The following is a 10,464-nucleotide window of genomic DNA, read 5'->3' as shown; positions in this document are numbered from 1 at the left end:
GGGAAAGTACGTCAACATAACTTTTTTTAGGTGTAAAGAATAGGGGTGTTCAAAACCTGATCCAAACCAAAAATAAAGATATCAGTCAACTAAAGAAATATATCAGTCAACTGATATCTGATAGTAGCCAACAAAAGGAATATATCAAAAAAAATTTTAAAAAACATATCAGCCAACAAAAGGAATATATTAGCCAAAACAAAAATCATATCAGCCAACAAATGAAACATATCAGCCAGCACATGAAATATATCAACCAACAAGTAAAATATATCAGTCAAGCCTTCCGCACGACTTTGTGCGGCAGTCCGCACCCAATACCTTCTCAAAATTAATTGATACCAATCCGAGATCTTTGTTTTAAAGGGATTCATATTAGACAAAACAAGAGACCTGTAAAATTATACTTGTATTTGTTTGCTTAGAGAATTGATCGTTTCTCTTTAGTTCAGTTCATTCTTTTGGCTTAAATGTTTCATTTTGTTGGCTGATGTGTTTATTTGTTGGCTTACCTGTTGCTTTTGTTTGCTGATTTTCATTCTTTTGTTGGCTGATATGTTCCTTCTGTTGGCTGATAGTATCTTTTATTGGATGATATATTTCTTTTGTTGGCTGATATGTTTCATTTGTTGGTTGATATGTTTCATTTGTTAAATGATATGTTCCTTGTGTTGACTGATACGTTTTTATTAATGTATGATATGTCCCTAATGTTGACTAATAACAAAGATCAATTGGCTAATATGTTCCCAAGAATTTTTGAAGCAAGAGAACCCAACCTCCAACAAGTAACAAGTAACCTACAGGCGGCCCGTCACGGCGACGCAGCACGACACTGTGGTCGCCAGGCAGGCCATGGGCCGTGCCGCGTGCAAGCCAGCTAGAAAACAGGCACGGCACGGCACGAGCCTGCCGTGCTGGCCCTTTTTTGGCCCGTGGGCGGCCAGCCAGGCACGACCCGCGTGCCGGCCTAGCCTGGCACGCCCAGCAACAGCTATAAACGGCTATAATGCCGTTGCTCTTCTTCCCCTCTAACGACCATTAACGGTTATTTTCCTAAATTTTCCTATAAATACCAAATTTCATTCACTTTCAAATCACAATTCAACTCATCTCTTCTCTTAATCTCTAATTCTCTTAATCTCTTATATTCTCTAATTATTATTTATTAATATCGAAAAAAAATTAAAAGTTCGTAATCGTAATTAGTGGAAAGTGTTGAAGCACGGTTGTAAGATTTAACTAATCTTTATTATTGTTGTTATTATTATTGTTATTACTTATTAATTAATATTATTGTTATTAATTATTATTATTGTTATAATTGTTGTTATTAATTATTATTATTGTTATTGTTATAATTGTTGTTATTAATTATTATTATTGTTATTGTTATAGTTGTTATTAATTATTATTATTGTTATTATTTAAATTGTTAATTTGTTAATTATGGCATCACCAAACATGAACAACCCATCATCCTCTAGGATAGCCCAATTGTCCGTGCTAATAGTTCTAGGGAATCACCTAGTCCAATGACTCCCTCAATTTCGAGTCCGACCAATGACCCCAAAACCGTCCCCCTAGGTTTTGAGCAATATAGACATGGTGGTACTTTCGGTTTTCAACCCTATAACATGAATATGCCTGGATTTCCACAAACCCAATTTCCACCACAAAACCAATTTCCACAATTCGGTGAATTCCCACCTAATTTCTTTCACCCACAAAATTTTTATACTAGCCAAGGTCACGAAGAAGATACCCCAAATGCCTCCGGTTCTACTACTAACCAACAAGCCCCCGAATCTACAAACACCCAATTCCCAAACACACAAGAGCAATGGTTAATCGAAGTGACATGGTAAACATTAAAACCCGTTAAAGTGATGTATTATTTTTTGCTAAATAAAGCCCAAACAAGAGCAAAATGTAAAACATGTGGTAAAATATATTCGGCAGAATCCAATTCCAGGACGGGACACTTAAGTTGACACTTTAGAACATGTGCAAAACCAGCTAGTGATCCAACCCAGCCAAAAATTTCCAATTCCATCCACACGGCTTTACCTACAACTATGAGAGGGATAGGGATGAACTAGGGAAAATGATAGTACACGCCGAACAACCTTTTCTTTTCTCCGAAAGTGACCCATTTAACACTTACATTGATAAAGCATTACAACCCCAACATAAAAGAATCTCTAGGAAAATCGTTCGTTCCGCCGCCATGAAAAACTTCCTAGAGTACAAAAGGCGGTTACAAGACGAATTGGGTAAACTTAATTGTAGAGTGTCTTTGAATGCTGATTCTTGGGATAGTGGTTATAAATATCACTATTTATGTGTGACTCTCCATGTGGTAGATGATCAATGGTTGTTACAAAAATGAATAATCCATTTCAAAATACTAGAATACCCCCACACCGGTATTAACATTGCTCACCATTTAATGGAAGTTATAAATGAATACAACCTTAGAGTAAAAATCATGTCTATGACATTTGACAATGCAACCTCAATGACATATACTGCTAATTATGTGAAACAAAATTTAACCAATGTAATATTAGATGGTGACGCACTTCATACTGGATGTGTTTGCCATGTTCTTAACTTATGTGTACAAGATGGAATTAGAGCAATTGGTCCATACTATAACAAAATTAGAGAAGCTATTACGTCTATTAATAGCTCAAACATGAGATACCAAGAATGGAAAAGTTTTCTTTGCCTTTGTCAAAAAAAAAAAAAAAAGAATGGAAAAGTTTTCTAAGACAACAAAAGATAAGAGCAATAAAAATCAAAACCGATTGTCCAACTAGGTGGAATTCCACCTATGACATGTTAACCAAGGCAATTGAATATAAGAATCCTTTAACAATTTTTACAGCGGAAAATTTCCAAACAATGCTTTATATGAGGATGATTGGTATAAATGTGAAAGATATATGCAATTTTTACAATTATTATATAACATGACATTTTATTTTTCTTCTGTTCATCATCCTTGTGCTCAAAACTTTCTTTCAAATGCATGTTTACTCACCTAGCTTTTCGCTGATCATCGCAACCAAAGTGATTATGATCAATATCTTCCAGCAATGGAAACGAAGTGGCGTAAATATTATACTGAAATTCCTTTAATTTATATTTTTGCTTCCACATTAGATCCTAGGCAAAAGTATGAAAATACATTTATGTTAGTTGACATTGCATGCTTATTGACGATAATGTAGAAACCTATAAGAGTAATGTGAATGATCAATTTTTTGCTTTATATAGAGTTTATGAAACCAAATATGGCACCGTTCCTCGCTCTGGCCCTTCCCAACCATCCAAAAACGCAAGTAAAAAGGCCAAGCATTTATTTTCACAGCTACTAACTTGATTTCAAGGTTTTTAGGTGATTCATCAATAAGGAGAACGCAAAACGATGTCTCGGAGTTGCAAATGTACCTGAGTTACGACACCAAGGGCATGGACGACGAAGAGATAAACAGCCTCGACCTCCTTGCATGGTGGAAACAACAAAGCTCGAAGCATCCAACTTTGACGGTAATGGCACGAGACATTCTTGTTGATAATTTAGAGTTTCGGAGTGGAGCGCCCGCTCTAATGATTTATCGCGCTCGCGCTAGCTAGGCGCGACCCGCGATGTAACCGCGCCAAAACCGCGTTGAGTTTCTGGAAATCTGGTAAATCTTTGGAGGAGCGCCCGCGCCACTATTTGGCGCGGCCCGCGTCTAAGTCGCGACAAAATCACGCCAGGTTTCTGGAAAATCAGAAGTTTGGGAAGATCAGAGGTGGCGCGCCCGCGCTTCTTTCCGTTTTAGCGGTTTTTGTGTCGATTGAGTCTATGATTATAAGACTTGTTTTTTGAACAGAAAATATAAAGAATATTATTCTCTCTAACTCACCCCAAGAATTCTCCATAATTTCTCTCAAACTTCTTGCAAAATTTTGTGAGAAATACTCTTGATTTTTAGCCTTCTTTGTGAATTTATTCATCTTTATTTTGATTCTTTGTGCTAAGATCGAAAGGGCTGTCAATTGTATCTCAAAGAGAATTTCCGGAATAACCCAAGCACCGTGTGGGGGAAATTAATCTCTTTAGGAGAGTATTCATACGCCTTCGACAGTGTATCAAGGTCGTAGTCTCAAGGGACATCGCAATTCTCATGTTCATGCATGGTTGTTTCGGCTTGGAGTTAAGGCAAGTTAGATTATCTTCACATTAGTGTTATCTTTAGAAATTTTCTGTAATTTCTTAGATACATTAATACTTGATTGTAATACTTTTGAAGTATTTGTTGAATTACATAACTTTATTGTTTTGTAGTCATATTTCTTAGGTTTTGTTCCCACACAATTTTTAAGTGTTTTCTAGTTTGAAATCACTGTAAAACCTAACAATCTAAAGAGATTAAATCTTAGAATTTGTCAAGTATGTCTAGTGTGAAAGAATTAACAACAAACTTTGTCAAACTCAAGAAGTTTGACGGTGTTGAATTTAGGAGGTGGAAGTAGAAAATGTATTTTCTTCTTACATCTCTTAATGTTGCCTATGTTATAAGTACTCCAAGGCCGGGTGAACATGAGAATGAGACCTTGGAGAACGTTCAGGAAAGACTGAAATGGGACAACGACGATTTCATTTGTCGTGGTCATATTTTAAATGGGATGGAGGATGATCTCTTTGATGTGTACCAAAATGTGAAGTCGGCTAAGGAGATTTGGGAGTCGTTAGAAGGCAAGTACATGGCGGAAGACGCATCAAGTAAGAAATTCTTAGTTAGTAATTTTAATAATTTTAAGTTTGTTGATGGTCGGTCCATAATGGACCAATTTCATGAATTACAACGAATCTATGGGAACTTGAAACAACATGGAATATCTATGGATGAATTGTTTGTTGTTTCAAGTATAATTGACAAGTTACCTTCTAGTTGGAAAAGTGTTAAGCATGAGCCATCTTCAAGTTCCGATTTGGCCGATTTGGCCACCCATCTTCAAGTTGAAGAAGGGATAAGAGCCATGGAAAATGCTACGGATGGGAACCCTAGCTCATCTACCATTAATTTGGTAGAGGAAGGAAAATATGGTGCTTCCCCTAGTGGAAAAAGGAAGAATAATAATTCTTCCAAGGGAAAGTCCAAAAGGCAAGCAAACAATAACAAGTTTGCTTGTTGGGAATGCGGTAAGGTTGGACACCGCAAGAAGGACTGTTTTTCTTTTAAGAAAAGAATGGAGAAAGCCAAGGAGGGTCGTGCTAATGAAAACAAGGACCCACCCACCAAAGGTAATCCAATTCATGAGGTTGAATTTAATTCCAGTTTGGATTTAAATGCAACGGATCCTAACATTTTTATGGTGCAGGATGATGACTCATGGTGGATTGATTCGGGGGCTTCTAGGCATGTATGCAAGATGAGGCATTAGTTCAAAACCTTTCACAAGGTTGGTGATGGAGAAGATATCTTTATGGGGAACAATTCAACCATCAAGGTCCTTGGTAGAGGACAAGTAGAACTAATGTTTAATTCGGGGAATGCAATCATTCTTAGGGATGTTTTGTATGCTCCGGATATTAGTAGAAATCTTGTATCGGAGCCTTCCCTGAATAGTCTTGGCTATATACTAGTGTTTGAAGCTAATAGGTGTATTATTACTAGAGGAACAAATTTCATAGGTCGTTGTTATTTAAGTAATGGTTTGTTTAAACTCTCTTTGAGAGATAAGTATGTATTTGATGATGTTTGTTTGAATGTTGATGCAAGTGATAATTATGTTGATTTGAATTTATTTCACTTGTGGCATTCTAGATTAGGACATGTTAATTATAATAAAATGCTTTTTATGTCCAAACAAGAATTAATTCCTTCTTATGATATTTCTCCTAATAAGTGTTCTACTTGCATGTTGAACAAGATCACTAGAACTCCTTTTAAGAGAGTTAAGAGAAGTTCTAATATTTTAGAACTAATCCATAGTGACTTGTGTGATTTTCATTATACTCCTTCTTTGGGGAACAAAAGATACGTGGTTACTTTTATAGATGATTATTCTAGGTTTTGTTACGTGTATCTTTTGCATTCCAAAGATGAAGCTTTAACCAAGTTTGATGTTTATAAAAGAGAGGTAGAACTGCAAGTAGAATAATTTATTAAGAGAATTAGAACTGATAAGGGAGGGGAATATTATGATCCTGCTTATTTCCAATTTTTGGGTATAACTCATGAGACAACAGCGGGTTATGCACCACAATCAAATGGTGTAGCTGAAAGGAAAAACAGAACTCTTGAAGAAATGGTTAATTCCATGTTATCTTACTCTGGTTTGAGTGAAGGATTATGGGGTGAAGCAATGTTGACAGCATGTCACATTCTTAACCGGGTTCCCACTAAGGGAAAAGAATCTACTCCTTATGAACTTTGGTACAAAAGAAAACCAAACTTGAAGTATCTCAAGGTTTGGGGTTGTAGGACAATCGTAAGAGTGCCCGACAACAAGAAAAGAAAGCTCGGTGAAAGGGGCTTGGATTGCATTTTTATAGGTTATGCTGAGCATAGCAAAACCTATAGGCTTTATTTAATAGAACAAAATGACTATATATCGATTCATTCGGTTATTGAGTCAAGAGATGCAATTTTTGATGAAAATCGATTTTCATCAATGAGTAGACCAAAAGATCTACAGATCAGTGCCAATGATAGGGAGATAGTAGAGTTGAATGATCAACTTGAAACTCATGAAAGTACATTCAATAATGAGAATGTTGAAACTCCTCAAGTGAGGAGAAGTACTAGGGAAAGGAAAATTAGGAATCTTCTAGATGACTTCATAATTTATTTGGTTGAAGGATCTAGGGATGTCCTTAGTTCTACTACTCCATATTGTTTCAATGTGGATAATGACCCAAAGACATATAGTGAGGCAATATCTAGGCAAGATAGTGCATGTTGGAAAAAAGCTATAAATGATGAGATGGATTCCATCATGGGAAATAATACTTAGGTCATAGAGGATTTACCTCCCGGTTGCAAACCTCTTAGTTGCAAGTGGATTTTCACTAGGAAAAGGAGACCGGATGGCTCCATAGTGAAATTTAAAGCCAGATTGGTTATCCAAGGCTTTAGGCAAAAGCATGGTGTTGATTATTTCGATACCTATGCAGCGCTTGCAAGAATTACCTCCATAAGGTTATTGATTGCAATGGCTTCGGTATATAATCTAGTGATTCATCAAATGGATGTCAAAACGACATTCCTTTATGGAGATCTAGAGGAAGAAGTGTACATGAAACAACCTGAAGGGTTTGTTTTGGAAGGACAGGAAGATAAGGTGTGTAAATTGGTTAAGTCATTGTATGGACTTAAGCAAGCACCAAAGCAGTGACATCGAAAATTTGATGACACGATTTTGTCCTTTGGATTCAAAGTGAATCAAGCTATGATAAGTGTATTTATAGCAAATTTGATGACAAAGGTCATGGTGTCATCATTTGTCTATATGTTGATGATATGCTTATCTTTGGTACAAGTTTACAACAAGTAAAATTGACCAAGGAATTCTTATCCTCATCTTTTCAGATGAAGGATTTAGGGGAGGCGGATGTCATTTTGGGCATCAAGATTGTTAGGGACAATGGAAGACTTATCTTAAGTCAATCTCATTATATTGAGAAGATTATCAAACGGTTTAATATGTTTGATAAGTGTCCCGTGAACACCCCCATGGAACCTAATGTTAAATTGGTTAAGAATTCGGGGAAAACGGTTTCCCAATTGGAATATTCAAGGATAATTGGATCCTTGATGTATGCCATGACTAGTACAAGACCAGATATTGCATTGGCTGTGGGAAAACTAAGTAGATTTACTAGTAACCCGGGTGCACAACATTGGTTTGTAGTTCGGAGGGTCTTGAGATACCTTAAGGGTACGTTAGACTATGGTCTAACTTATAGTGGATTTCCTTCAGTTTTAGAAGGATATTCTGATGCAAGTTGGATCACTTACAAAGAGCATGACTCTTCTGTAAGTGGTTGGGTATTCATGTTTGGGGGAGGTGCCATTTCATGGTCTTCCAAGAAACAAACTTGCATTGCGGAGTCCACTATGGCAGCAGAGTGTATAGCTCTTGCTTCAGCTAGTAAGGAAGCTGAGTGGTTGAGGAATCTCATGATAGAGTTGCCTTTATTGCCAAAGCCAATGCCGCCGGTGGCAATTCATTGTGATTCCAATTCAGCGTTGATAAAGGCTTATAGTCAAGTGTACAATGGTAAGTCTCGACATATTTCACTTAGGCATAGCCTAGTGAAAGAGCTTATCAATGATGGGGTCATAAGTCTTGACTATATTCCAACAAAGTTAAATTTGGTGGATTGCTTTACAAAGGCTATGCCAAAGCATTCCATCATATTTGCCATGAATGGAATGGATTTATGTCCAAAAACACGAATTTGTGAAACCCAATCTAACGCTTGAAGAAACATCAAGTCTTAGATTCAATGTGGTTGAATTGCATTTTTGTTGTTTGATAGCAATGTATGATGACCCATATTGCTATGTTACTTGTGATGTGTTAGGTAGCGTCTATTTAAAGTTCTCAAAGATTTAGAGTTGAGAAGCTCTAAATGAAAGTGTCTTGTCACAAGGGCACGTTTACGTATATGAGAACCTACCTATATGAGTTCGGAGTTTAGCCGCTTCAAGAAGTCTAGATGGACATATAGACTTTGATGAACTTATGATAGATACGGACACATGGCTGTATAAAGGTGTCAAGTGATGATTTATTCGATTTGTCTTGTGTGTACTTCACCTTCGAATAGTTGGATATATCCGTGTGATTCAATCCATATGGAAATCATGGGATATGATCATCGTTAAGTGTGTTGTACTAGGTGTTAATTCAATCCGAAGGGATATTAACATTGATGCATGAGATGTGGCTAAATTGATAGAATTGGAGAATGTTTAAAGACACTCTAAATGGGGGAGGATTGTTGATAATTTAGAGTGTCGGAGTGGAGCGCCCGCTCTACTGATTTATCGCGCTCGCGCTAGCTAGGCGCGACACTCGATGTAACTGCGCCAAAACCACGTTGAGTTTCTGGAAATCTGGCAAATCTTTGAAGGAGCACCCGCTCCTCTTGGTGGCGCGCCCGCGCCACTATTTGGCGCGGCCTGCGTCTAAGTCGCGACAAAATCGCGCCAGGTTTTTGGAAAATCAGAAGTTTGGGAAGATCAGAGGTGGCGCGCCCGCGCCGCTTGGTGGAGCACCCGCGCCTCATGGTGGCGCGCCTGCGCTGCTGTGATGGCGCGCCCGCGCTTCTTTCTGTTTTAGCGGTTTTTGCGTCGATTGAGTCTATGATTATAAGACTTGTTTTTCGAACAAAAGATATACAGAATATTATTCTCTCTAACTCACCCCAAGAATTCTCCATAATTTCTCTCAAACTTCTTGCAAACTTTTGTGAGAAATACTCTTGATTTTTAGCCTTCTTTGTGAATTTATTCATCTTTATTTCGATTCTTTGTGCTAAGAACGAAAGGGCTGTCAATTGTATCTCAAAGAGAATTTCCGGAATAACCCAAGCACCGTGTGGGGGAAATTAATCTCTTTAGGAGAGTATTCATACGCCTTCGACAGTGTATCAAGGTCGTAGTCTCAAGGGACATCGCAATTCTCATGTTCATGCATGGTTGTTTCGGCTTGGAGTTAAGGCAAGTTAGATTATCTTCACATTAGTGTTATCTTTAGAAATTTTCTGTAAATTCTTAGATATATTAATACTTGATTGTAATACTTTTGAAGTATTTGTTGAATTACATAACTTTATTGTTTTGTAGTCATATTTCTTAGGTTTTGTTCCCACACAATTTTTAAGTGTTTTCTAGTTTGAAATCACTGTAAAACCTAACAATTCTTGGTATCCAAGTCTCCTTCGTTGCCTTCGAACGAGCTTTCAGCGCATCAGGAGGGGTTTAGACGATAGATGAACAAGTCTGAAACCCGAAACACTTGAAATGTGCGTGTGTTTCAAAGATTGGTTGGATGCTGGAAATCGCTCACAAGACTGTACTTACGACGACAACGACAACGATGAAGGAAGCTCCGCTTCCGACCGTTCGGGTTTAGCTAGTTCCCAATCTATGCAACTAGCCGATGACCTTGAACGGGAAGACGAAGAAGAAGAAGATGAAGAAGAATAGATGAAGAATGGACAATTTTTGTATATTGTACGATTTTTATCATTATCAATATTATCATTGTACGATTTTTATCATTGTCCAATTATTGTTTAATATCTTTGTACGATTTTTATCATTATTATTATAATTGTACAATTTATTCAAGTAATAATAATATGAAGTATGCATTATTCACATCCAAAGTCTAATTTGCCTTTTTTCCCGTGAAGTTATTATTTGTAAATTAATATAACAAAAAACAAAT

Source organism: Chenopodium quinoa, unplaced genomic scaffold (assembly GCF_001683475.1).
Source record: "Chenopodium quinoa cultivar QQ74 unplaced genomic scaffold, ASM168347v1, whole genome shotgun sequence".
Lineage (NCBI taxonomy): Eukaryota > Viridiplantae > Streptophyta > Magnoliopsida > Caryophyllales > Amaranthaceae > Chenopodium > Chenopodium quinoa.
Note: the sequence above shows the minus strand (reverse complement) of the source record.